The sequence below is a fragment of the Bos mutus genome, chromosome 19 (genome assembly GCF_027580195.1).
Source record: "Bos mutus isolate GX-2022 chromosome 19, NWIPB_WYAK_1.1, whole genome shotgun sequence".
NCBI lineage: Eukaryota > Metazoa > Chordata > Mammalia > Artiodactyla > Bovidae > Bos > Bos mutus.
In genome coordinates this window covers 58,096,378-58,109,049 of record NC_091635.1, presented here as the reverse complement: position 1 = coordinate 58,109,049, position 12,672 = coordinate 58,096,378, and positions in this window count along the sequence as shown.

The window sequence follows — 12,672 nt, the reverse complement described above, 5'->3', positions numbered from 1 at the left end:
TGTACCAAGTGAAACAGCAGAATGCAATACTGTTCTCAGGAAAGAATGGGGGTAAAACTACATAGCGAAAAAAGAAATACTCTAAGACACTAATCATGTTTGGCTCAAAGTGATGAAATTATAATTTTTTTCCTCTATTTCCTGAGTTGCTTCCAATATGTTTGTTATTTTTATATACTGAAAAATAGTTTAAAATTGCTAAAGCATTATTACCATATTCTCCAATAAATATAGTTTGTATTCTCTGGAGCTCTTTCTTAACATTCTTCAATGGCCTACCAGCTCTCTTGAAACCTATTACTTTTTGAAAGGATTTCATGAGTTAAAGACTGTATCTCTAAGTATTTGGAAACTTCTGAGAGGAAAATAGAAAAACCAGCTTAAATAACTACTGTGGAGAACTTCAGAAGGGTCTGGAAAAGTGGCTGTTAAAAAAAAAATTGTTTGCTGGAAGTGGAGTGAACCTCTAAATCCTCAGAAATATCTGAAACTGTCAGTTACAAAGCAGCAATGATGATGGACGGACCTACGGCGTTCAGTATGTCTTATGAAGCATCCTGGAAAGCTGCACGCGGGATGGCACTCAGCAAACACTCAAGTAACCATCAGCAATGTAGATATTCTTTTTAAAATAACGGTTACTCTGATTCTCATGCCTGTTTATGGGAGGCTGGAGTATTATAAAACCACACAGAAGTAAAAAAAAGAAAAAAACTGCATTTCTTATGCTCAGAATCAGTAAACAGTGGTTTTCTTATTGAAATTGTTTTGAGAAAACAGTGCTATGACTTTAGAGCATGAAAGGAGAACTAAATTATTATGACATCATCGTGAGTTGTAACTTGTAAGGCAACAATATTTCCAAATTATGTTCTGCAGAACACCAGTCCCAAGAGATGCTCCTTTAATGAAAGCAGTTAGGGCTTGAAATGTATGTTGAATACATGTTCTCTTTATCAACCAATATATTCCTAAAATTTTCCACAGTAAAGATAGCTATTTTATTAGCATTTTCACAGCTTAACTGCTCATGATATCTCCTTCTCTTCCATATTATAACTGTTGTCATTAAGTAAAAGCAGTTTCCAGTAAAATATAGTTTGGAAAATGCTGTGTGATGTTGACAGATTTCATAGACTACTAGATCTAAGTTCAAAGTCAGTTTCTACACACTTACATTTAGAAATATAAGTGAGTTACTTGAACTGTTTTACTGACCCAAAGTCTTTAAATGGCTTTGACTCAGCTAACATATAGTGAGAAACATGCAAGACTCTATTAGGAATAAAAATCTCTTACATCTGGTAATTTCTGAGATTTTGCACCTACTCACTTCTGTAGAAGATATCCATTTTTATCCTAGCTCTAGCTTCTCTTGGTCCACACACCAATATTTATTATTGGCCTTCCTTGTTTTTGCTACTGACTTTGATACACATTTTCAGGTCTGTTTAGGGACCACAAATTCTGGGCATAGGGCTAAGGCAGAGCACTTCAGAAGGTCCACACATTGCGCCACTGAGTAACAGTGGAGCAGCTAGAACCAGCAAAGCTAGCTCCCTCCTCCCTGCAGTTACCTCTAGGCCCCTCTATGGAGAAATTCTAACATCCCGCTCAACGTACAGCAAGAATTCTAGAGGAATCCAATCTAAAATTAAAGAGCAGGTACTGAAGGGCAAATTTGGATGTGAGACATGATAAATAATAACTGGTTCTATAGTGACATCTCACTCTGGTTTTAATTTGTATTTATTAATGACTAATGATGGTGGACAATTTTTCTTTTGTCAACTCTATCTTCTTTGGTGAAGTGTCTGTTCAAATCTTTTGTACCCTCTGTTTGTAATTGATTTGTCTTCATTATTTAGTAGTAAGAATTCCTTATGTTGTCTTTATGTATTCTTTTACTGAATACATATTTTGTAAATACTTTGTCCTATATGTTATTTGTCTTTTAATTCTCTTAACTGCACCTTTTGAAGAACTTTTTAAAATGTTTGATGAATTTTAATTTTAATGTATTTATATTTTTAAATTTTGATGAATTTATTTTATTTTTTTGTTTTTGCCAAACTCAAAACCAGTTACTTTTTTTATATTGTCTTCCAGAAATGTTAGTTTAAACACTTACATGTAAGTCTATAATCCATTTCAAGTTAATTTGTGTATGTGGTGTAAGGTAAAGTCAAGGTTTGCAGTTTGCATAAAAGTGAAGACAATTCCATGATGAAAGTGAAAGCAGATTCAAGGATGATAGTTACACAGAAGCTGATCTATCCAGTTTGTAGCAAGGGTTTCCAGGAGCCCAGGAATAATATCTCCAAAGAGGAAGTAATAGAATCTCTGATGTATTTGACCATGATGAGATAAGCTTTACATTTTTGATAAATAATTCAAGAGAATTAATGATAGGGCCATAGAAAACTAAGCAACAAAAAAAGTAATTATTAACCCTAGAAAATACAAAAAGATTTACAGGAAGAATTATATAATCTTAGTAATGTGACACAACTGTGCATAATATCTTTTTAGAGAAGTAAAACTATAAAATGTCATAGAAATATATTGGGGAAATGGATAAAAGGAAATGCCTCTGTGTGGGTCAGAGTATGTAATGCTTGTGTGTGAATGCAAAATCCTTCCTTCTTTGGGAGACTGGCAAGATATACTATCTATAATAGAAAAGAAAATCAAGGAACAATATTATGAATATATTATAGAAAATGTAGACATAAATGGTCAAAACAATAGTTAAAAGAAGAAACTGGCTGCTAGGGAATGAGCAGAAATTGGGGCTTGGAAGGGAAAGAAAGTGCCATTTTGAAAATATCTATCTGAACTTTTAAGCCATGTATAAGAATAAATTTAATACAGGGAAAATTTTAAAGAAAACTTATGAAGAAATATAAATAATGTATAAAAACTGGCCTATTTGAAACTTTCAAAAAAATTACTTCACAAAAAAACTTAGTAAAAAGGGAGATTCTTTACATATTTTTCTATAAATGGAAGAAAATCTCAATAGATCAAATAACAAACCAAATAAACAACCAAAATAATAAACTACTAATAACAAAATTGTCTGGAAGATAAAGCACTTTGTTTAACCCAGGTCCTAACATCCCAGCTTGACATAGACTGTATAAGACCATGGTAAAATTCTGAGATTTACTCCCTGTGTTCATACATAATAAGCCTAAAGAATTTGCAGCCTTCAGAAGATTACCAAAATATTAATTATTATTTCACTATAACAGTATAAATATTGATCAATCGAGAAATCTAATATAGGAAATAACTTTTTGTTGTTATCAGTGACAAGAAATTTTTACTTCCTATAAATTTTTACATCCAAAAATTTTCCCCTATTTGAAAATATATAATGGTAACTTCTGGTAAACTTAGAAGCATTTAGCCCTAATTTCAAAGAAAATATTGTACTTCATAGAGAATTAATTATATGTGAACAAAGATATATATATATTTTTAATGTTGTACTCTTTAAAGCACTTAATAAGATATTTGAATTTACATTTGAAAGCTAGATAGTTTCACTGAAATGTATAACATCAAAGTACTGAACAGATTAGGGGGTACAGATTCCTTCTATCATTGTTCAAGCTACAGTAATCCCATAGTAACCAAGGGATTGTTAGGAAAAAATAAAATTTCAACATTTTCACATGTGCAAATCACTTCTGAAACTTTATGATAATGCTGATGCTAAAATCCATTTACATATTTTTGAATTTTAGAATATTGGAAATGTGTCTACTTAATAAAAATAAGAAATTAGTATTAATTTTTTGAATTTTTTTAAAGTTTCTAATATTTTTCATTTTCTGGAAAAGAGGTGACATTATTAAAATAGTTGAAAAACTGGATATTGAGAATCAGTCACTTTGCTTCAAGGTATAGATACATGCTAGCAAATCAAGCAAAGTGGGGAAAATTTTCAAGTACTGCAAAATTAGTCCTAATGGAATGGTGGAATATTATGGAGGACTCAAGTTTGTTCTCATGACCTGGCTATCTAGTGAGTCACTAATAATCATAACAACAACAATAATAACAGTAAGCATTCTTTACTCTAAAACTGCACCCATAAAATGATGGAGATTTTCTAGCTTATCCCTGTGATCCAGCCACTGGTTTCGATTGGTTAACCCAGTTTTCATGAAGAACTAGACAAAGCATGGCACCTGATTAATTTATATGCTGTTGGCCAGACACTGCTGCTGCTGCTAAGTCACTTCAGTTGTGTCCGACTCTGTGCGACCCCATAGACGGCAGCCCACCAGGCTCCCCCATCCCTGGGATTCTCCAGGCAAGAACACTGGAGTGGGTAGAAAAAAGCTATTACAGGTGGCCTTTGCATCAGGCTCTTGAATGTAGTCAGCTTTGGTTAAGATAAGAGGTTTAGAGTATAATAAACATGGTGACCTACAGGCAAAGAAGGAAGAAAGCAATATGGTGGCCACAATGGATTTCTCAAACAAGAGCATTTAGTTGGCAGATATATTTTTACCCTGCCCAGTAAAAAAATTCTACATCCTTTAAAATTCAGTTGAAGTGCTGACAATTCTTATGATCTTTTCTTGATCTCTATTAAGAATTAATGGTTAATCTGTGAATGTGCCTAGCATATTTTTTATGATTTCATATATTGGCAACTTCAGTTTTGTTCATTATGGCTTATTATTTATGTTGTAAAGAATGGAGTCAGATGCTCCAAAGAAAAAATCCCAGGCCTTCATCAAGTTGTCTCAGTTTGCTTCCTGGTTATCTTTTATCTGTTTTCTTATCAACTGAGAATATGATCATCCAAGTTACCATCATATCTTTTCTTATTTCAATAAGTCTCCTAATATGCTGCTTACTTTATAATCTGTTATCTCGCCTATAAAGAAAAACTTAGTTGTTTTTTTTTTTTTCTTATATAGGGAAAAACTTATTTTCCCTACTGTGTGTTTCCTTCTTTACTCATATAAAATACATTTCTGGTGACCAAGTGACCATTTTTTTTTTTTTCTTACACTGGACAATGCCCTGTGATACCAACTGAGTCTTCTAAATTGTAACTCAATTCTAACACTATTTACCTGGAGATAGTGTCAGATCTCACAGATAAGTGCTCAGTCCCACAAGACTGCTCCCACTATACTTCACATGTCAATTGCAAGTAGCAGGTTTCCAGGTTTCCCACAATTGTTTGACTTGCCTACAAATCAGAGGTCGCCATGTTTCCCTCCTAGGGTTTGATTAATTTGTTAGAGTAGCTCAGGGAAACACTTACTTATGTGTATCAGTTTATCAAAGGACATGATAAAGGATACATATGATTAGTCAGATAAGCTCTGGGAGGGCCCCAAGGACAAGACTTCTGTCACCATAGAATTGGGGTGTGTCACTTCCAGAGTCTAGGTTAAAGCAGAGACATTACTTTGTCAACAAAGGTCGGTCTAGTCAAGGCTATGGTTTTTCCAGTACTCATGTATGGATGTGAGGATTGGACTATAAAGAAGGCTGAACACAGAAGAACTGATGCTTCTGAACTGTGGTGTTGGAGAAGACTCTTGAGAGTCCCTTGGACTGCAAGGAGATCCAACAAGTCCATCCTAAAGGAAATCAGTCCTGGGTGTTCATTGGAAGGACTGATGTTGGAGCTGAAACTCCAATATTTTGGCCACCTGATATGAAAAGCTGACTAATTTGAAAAGATCCCAATGTTGGGAAATACTGAAATCAGGAGGAGAAGGGGACAACAGAGGATGAGATGGCTGGATGGCATCACCGACTCAATGGACATGAGTTTGGGTAAACTCCAGGAGTTGGTGATGGACAGGGAGGCCTGGTGTGCTGCAGTTCATGGGGTGCAAAGAGTTGGACATGACTGAGTGACTGAAATGGAACTGGAACTTCCAGAATAGATGTGTTTGTGAGATTAGAAACTTTCACAGTTCGGACTGCTAGGATTTTATACAGACTTCTTCACGTAAGCATGATCAATAACTGATTGAGTTTCTAGCCTCTCTCTTCTCTCTTGAGGTTGAGCACTAGAGCTGAACATTCCAAGCTTCTAATCGTGGCTTCTTGTCCTGCATACTGTTTTCTCAGGAGGCAGATAAGACAGTTTGGTATTCCCATCTCTTTAAGAGTTTTCCAGAGTTTGTTGTGAGCCACACAGTCAAAGACATTGGCATAGTCAATAAAGCAGAAGTAATGTTTTTTCTGGAACTCTCTTGCTTTTTTAATGATCCAACAGATGTTCGCAATTTGATATCTGGGCCATCTGCCTTTTCTAAATCCAGCTTGAACATCTGGAAGTTCATGGTTCATACGATGCTGAAGCCTCACTTGGAGAATTTTGAGCATTATTTTTCTAGTGTGACATGAGTGCAATTGTGTAGTAGTTTAAACATTCTTTGGCATTGCCTTTCTTTGGGATTGGAATGAAAACTGACCTTTTCCAGTCCTGTGGCCACTGCTAAATTTTCCAATTTGTTGGCATACTGAGTGTAGCACTTTCACAGAAACATTTTTTAGGGTTTGAAATAGCTCAGCTGTAATTCCATCACTGCCACTAGCTTTGTTCACAGTGATGCTTCCTAAGGCCCACTTGACTTTGCATTCCAGGATGTCTGGCTCTAGGTGAGTCATCACACCATCATGGTTATGTGGGTCATTAAGATCTTCTTTGTATAGATCCTCTGTGTATTCTTGCCATGTCTTCTTAATATCTTCTACTTCTGTTAGGTGTATACAGTTTCTGTCCTTTGTGGCCTCCTGAGAAATCTGTATGTAGGTCAAAAAGCAACACTTAGAACTGGGCATGGGACAATGAACTGGTTCCAAATTGGGAAAGGAGTATGGTAAGGCTGTTTATTGTCACCTTGTTTATTTAACTTATTTGCAGAGTGAATCATGTGAAATGCCAGACTGGATGAAGCACAACCTGGCATCAAGATTTCAGGGGAAAATATCAATAATGTAAGACATGCAGATGACACCATCCTTATGGCAGAAAGTGAAGAGGAATCAAAGAACTTCTTGATGAAAGTGAAAGAGGAGAGTGAAAAAGTTGGCTTACAGCTCCACATTCAAAAAACTAAGATCTTGGCATCTGGGCCCATCACTTCATGGCAAACAGATAGGGAAACAATGGAAACAGTACAGACTTTATATTCTTGGGCTCCAAAATCACTGCAGATAGTGACTGCAAACATGAAATTAAAAGATGTTTGTTCTTTGGAAGAAAAGCTATGACAAACCTAGACAGCATATTAAAAAGCAGAGACATTACTTTGCCAACAAAGGTCCTTCTAGTCAAAGCTGTGGTTTTTCCTGTCGTCATGTATGGATGTGAGACTTGGACCATAAAGAAAGCTGAGTGCTGAAGAAATGATGCATTTGAACTGTGGTGTTGGATAAAACTCTTGGAAGTCCCTTGGACTACAAAGAGATTAAACTAGTCAATCCTAAAGGAAATCAATCCTGAATATTCATTGGAAGGACTGATGCTAAAGTTCCAATACTTTGGTCACCTGATGCAAAGAACTGACTCTTTAGAGAAGGCCCTGATGCTGGGAAAAATTGAAGGTGGGAAGAGAAGAGGATGACAGAGGATGAGATGGTTGGATGACATCACCATGTCAATAGACATGAGTTTGAACAATCTCTAGGTGTTGGTGATGGACAGGGAAGCCTGGCGTACTGCAGTCCATAGGGTCACAAAGAGTCAGACATGATGAGTAGTCGAGTTGAAACATGGCGTGGACTTCTCTGTAGCTAGTGCCCATCCAGGAGCCCATCCAGTTAAGAGATGCTCTTAGAGCTCTCATCATTTAGTGATGTACAAGGTTATAGTAGCCTTGTGTTAATGACAAGTCAAAGACCAAGCACTGCAACAAGAGATCTCTTTATGTTCTCACAATAGAAAGAAAAAGGAGAATTGATATTGAAGGAACAGACAGAAGTTTTCTACATACCTGATTTCTAAAGCTTTAAGCTAAAATATTGTGTGGCCAAAATGTTCATGCAGCTTTTCCATAAGATGGCTCTAGTAAAAGTAGAACTTATTTATCTTTAACTTCATTTAAAACAATTTTGTGAGACTGTATTGGGACAGCTATCATATCAGCATGCATTAAAAAAAGTTTTTCAAAATTGATGCATTTTTGTGTCATCATTTTAATATTGAACATGGAATAAAAAAGTATTTACAGCATATTATATTTTATTATTTCAAGAAAGGTAAAAATGCAACTCAAAAAAAAAAAAAAAAAAGGTTTGTGCAGTGTAAGGAGAAGGTACTATGACTGATCAAATGTGTGAAAAGTGGTTTGTGAAATCTTGTGGTAGAGATTTATCCTCAGACAATGATCGACAGTCAGGTAGACCACTTGAGGTTGATAATATCAAACTGAGACATTAATTGACAACAATGAATGTCAGATATCCTAAATGAGAAGTCAGGTGGACCTTAGGAAGCATCACTACAAACAAAGCTAGTGGAGGTGATGGAATTCCAGTGGAGCTATCTCAAACCTTAAAAATGATGCTATTAAAGTGCTGCAGTCAATATACCAGCAAATGTGGAAAACTCAGCAGTGGCCACAGGACTGGAAAAGGTCAGTTTTCACTCCAATCCCAAATAAAGGCAATGACAAAGAATGCTCAAACTACCACCCAATTGCACTCATCTCACACTCTAGCAAAGTAATGCTCAATATTCTCCAAGCCAGGCTTCAACAGAATGTGAACAGTGAACTTCCAAATGTTGAAGCTGGTTTTAGAAAAGGCAGAAGAACCAGAGATCAAATTGCCAACACCCATTGGATCATCAAAAAAGCAAGAGAGGTCCAGAGAAACATCTACTTCTGCTTTACTGACTATGCCAAAGCCTTTGACTGTGTGGATCACAACAAACTGTGGGGAATTCTTAAAGAGATGGGAATACCAGACCACCTGACCTACCTCCTAAGAAATCTGTATACAGGTCAAGAAGCAACGGTTAGAACTGGACATGGAACAACAGACTGGTTCCAAATTGGGAAAGGAGTACGTCAAGGCTGTGTATTGTCACCCTGCTTATTTAACTTATATTCAGAGTACATCATGAGACATGCTGGGCTGGATGAAGCACAAACTGGAATCAAGATTGCTGGGAGAAATATAAATAACCTCAGATAAACAGATGATATCACTCTTAATGCAGAAAGCAAAGAAGAACTAAAAAGCCTCTTGAAAGTGCAAGAGGAGAGTGAAGACATTGGCTTAAAACTCAACATTCAGAAAACTAAGGTCATGGCATCCAGTTACATCACTTCATGGCAAATAGATGAGGAAACAATGGAAGAGTGAGCCTTTATTTTCCTGGGCTCCAAAATCACTGCAGATGGTGGCTGCAGCCATGAAAGTAAAAGGCGCTTGCTTCTTGGAAGAACAGCTATGACCAACCTAGACAGCATTTTAAAAAGCAGACACATTACTTTGCCAACAAAGGTCCAGCTAGGCAAAGCTATGGTTTTTCCAGTAGTCATGTATGGATATGAGGGTTGGAGTATAAAGCTGAGCGCTGAAGAATTGATGCTTTTGAACTGTGGTGTTGGAGAAGACTCTTGAGAGTCCCTTGGACTGCAAGGAGATCCAACCAGTCCATCCTAAAAGAAATCAGTCTTGAATGTTCTTTGGAAGGACTGATGCTGAAGCTGAAACTCCAATACTTTGGCCACCTGATGTAAAGAACTGACTCACTGGAAAAAACCCTGATGCTGGGAAAGATTGAGGGCAGGAGGAGAAGAAGACAACAGAGGATGAGATGGTTGGATGGCATCACTGAGTCAATGAACATGAGTTTGAGTAAGCTCTGGGAGTTGGTGATGGACAGGGAGGCCTGGCGTTCTGCAGTCCATGGGGTTGCAAAGAGTCGGACATTACTGAGCAACTGAACTGAACTGAATGTTTTACTATGTTGGAGATAACCGACATACTCACAATATCCAAATCAAGTGTTGAAAACAATTCGAATCTGCTTGGTTATGTTAATCACTTGGATGTTTGGGTTCCATATAAGCTAAGTGAAGAAAACCTTCTTAGCCATATTTCTGCATGTAGTTCTCTATTGAAATGTATCAGAAAACCTTTTGTTTTGAAAACAAATTGTGATGGGTGATGAAAAGTGGATACATAAAAAATGTGGAACAGAAGAAATCAGGGGGCAACTGAAATAAAACACTACCAACCACACCGAAGGCCAGTCTTCATCCAAAGAAAGTGATATTGTGTATTATGAACTCCTTCCAGAAAACCAAATGATTAATTCCATCAAATTCTGCTCCCAGTTAGACCAAATGAAAGCAGCACTTGATGAAAAGATTTCAGAATTGGTCAACAGAAAATTTATAATCTTCCATCAGGACAACACAAGACCATGTGTTTGATGACCAGGCAAAAATTGTTACAGCTTGGCTGAGAAGTTCTGACTCATTTGCTTTATTTACCAGATATTGCACCTTTGGATTTTCATTTATTTTGGTCTTTGCAAAATTCTCTTAATAAGAAAAAGTTCAATTCCATAGAAGATCATAAAAGACATCAATAGTTAGAAGTTTTGGAAAGATGGAATTATGAAGTTGCCTGCAAAATGGCAGAGGTAATGGAGTAAAATGGTGAATACATTGTTCAATAAGGTTCTTGATGAAAATGAAAATGTGTCTTTCATTCTTGCTTAAAAAAATCAAAGGAACTTTTTGACCAACCCAATAATACCCCACAGGAATGTGAAAGAGACTAAAGTGAGTAATTTAAGAAGCAGGATGAGTACAAAGAAAAGTTATTCTAAAAAATTAAGTACTAAGATGCCATATATTTTTTTTTTACTTTTTTTTAAATTTTATTTTATTTTTAAACTTTACAATATTGTTTTAGTTTTGCCAAATATCAAAATGAATCTGCCACAGGTATACCCACGTTCCCCATCGTGAACCCTCCTCCCACCTCCCTCCCCTACCCTCCCTCTGGGTCTTCCCAGTGCACCAGCCCCAAGCATCCAGTACCGTGCATCGAACCTGGACTGGCGACTGGTTTCATACATGATATTATACATGTTTCAATGCTATTCTCCCAAATCTCCCTACCCTCTCCCTCTCCCACAGAGTCCATAAGACTGATCTATACATCGGTGTCTCTTTTGCTGTCTCGTACACAGGGTTATTGTTACCATCTTTCTATATATTTGTTTTTTTTAATAAAAAGCAAGACAATGAAACAATAGGCAAACATGTTATACTGGTGAATGAAAGGACTCTAAGGCTTATGATCTTCAATCTTACTCACCACTGTGGCACCCGAAATCCAGGAGTGGTGATGGATGTGCATGGCACATAGTTATATAATAACATCAATGAGGCTGAAGTTCAGGCTGTCTGCCTCTTTTTGCTTTCCACTTTGCCTTAACATATATTAAGGAACATTTATTTCTCCTTCTCACTCCCCAAATAAGATATGCAATTACAAATGTTGTAGATGCTGTGGCTATGCATCTGTCTTCATCTTTATCATCAAACATATCATCACCATCCAATAAATATTTAATAAGTGTGAAATATGGGCCAGACTGTATTCTAGGAACCCTGAATATAAAGATTTCAAAATAAGCCCAAATCCTCCATTACATGGAGATTACTATCCACTGAGGTGAGACAAAAAGTGAATGTGATAAGAAATGAGTCATGGTAAATGGCACAATGAACAACACTGAGGAAAGCTAAGCAGGCAAAGGGATATAGACTTCTCAGGAGGAAGGCTGCAATTTTAAATAAAGCAATCATGGAAAAGCTCACTGAGAGAACATACAGGGGAAGCGTGATCCAAGAAAAAACAAATGCAGGTGTCCTGACCTTGGTAAGGAGCAGTGAGGAGGCCTGTGTGGCCACAGCAGTGAGCCGGAGGAGATGATTTCAGACAGAAAGGGAGTGAGGTAGAAATCTGTGCAGCCAAAGTGTAAGAGGCCTCTTACGCATTGTCAGAACTTGGCTTATCCTTTATTAGTGATGGGGCACTTTCAACCTTAGAGGCTTATGAACAAAGGAGTGATAAGATCTGGTTTTTATTTTAATAGATTAATAGCACAAAAATTAACTCAATTTACTGTTAATCTGTTCCTGGCCCTATAATAAATGTATTATGTACATCATTTAATTATTATAGTACCCAAACTAGCTTATATTATCCCTATCTCTACGAATGAAGAAATTAAGTCGCACAAAGTTTGAACATTTCTCTACTAACAAGTAGTATTCTTAGGAGGCAGTCTCAGATATATCTGTGAGCAAATCTTCACTGTTATTCACATGGTTTTATTTCGATCACTACTGTGATAGTTCACTTGAAAGGTTTATGTGTGCTTGTCTCCCCATAAAATTTTTCCCATTATATTCTGTCCACTGACATCATAAATAGATGTGATAAAAAGGTATTCTAGTGTGCCATTCTGAAGAGTAGTATTACTTAGATAGCAGTTATTACTCATTAACATTTGATGAAAACAACCTCTGTGCTATGACTCTCTTAATCTAAACAGTATATGATAAGTAACATGCCCCTGCAATTGGAGTACAACTTCTAAAGGTGTTTCCTTTTTAAACTCAGTAATGAGACATTTACATTTAT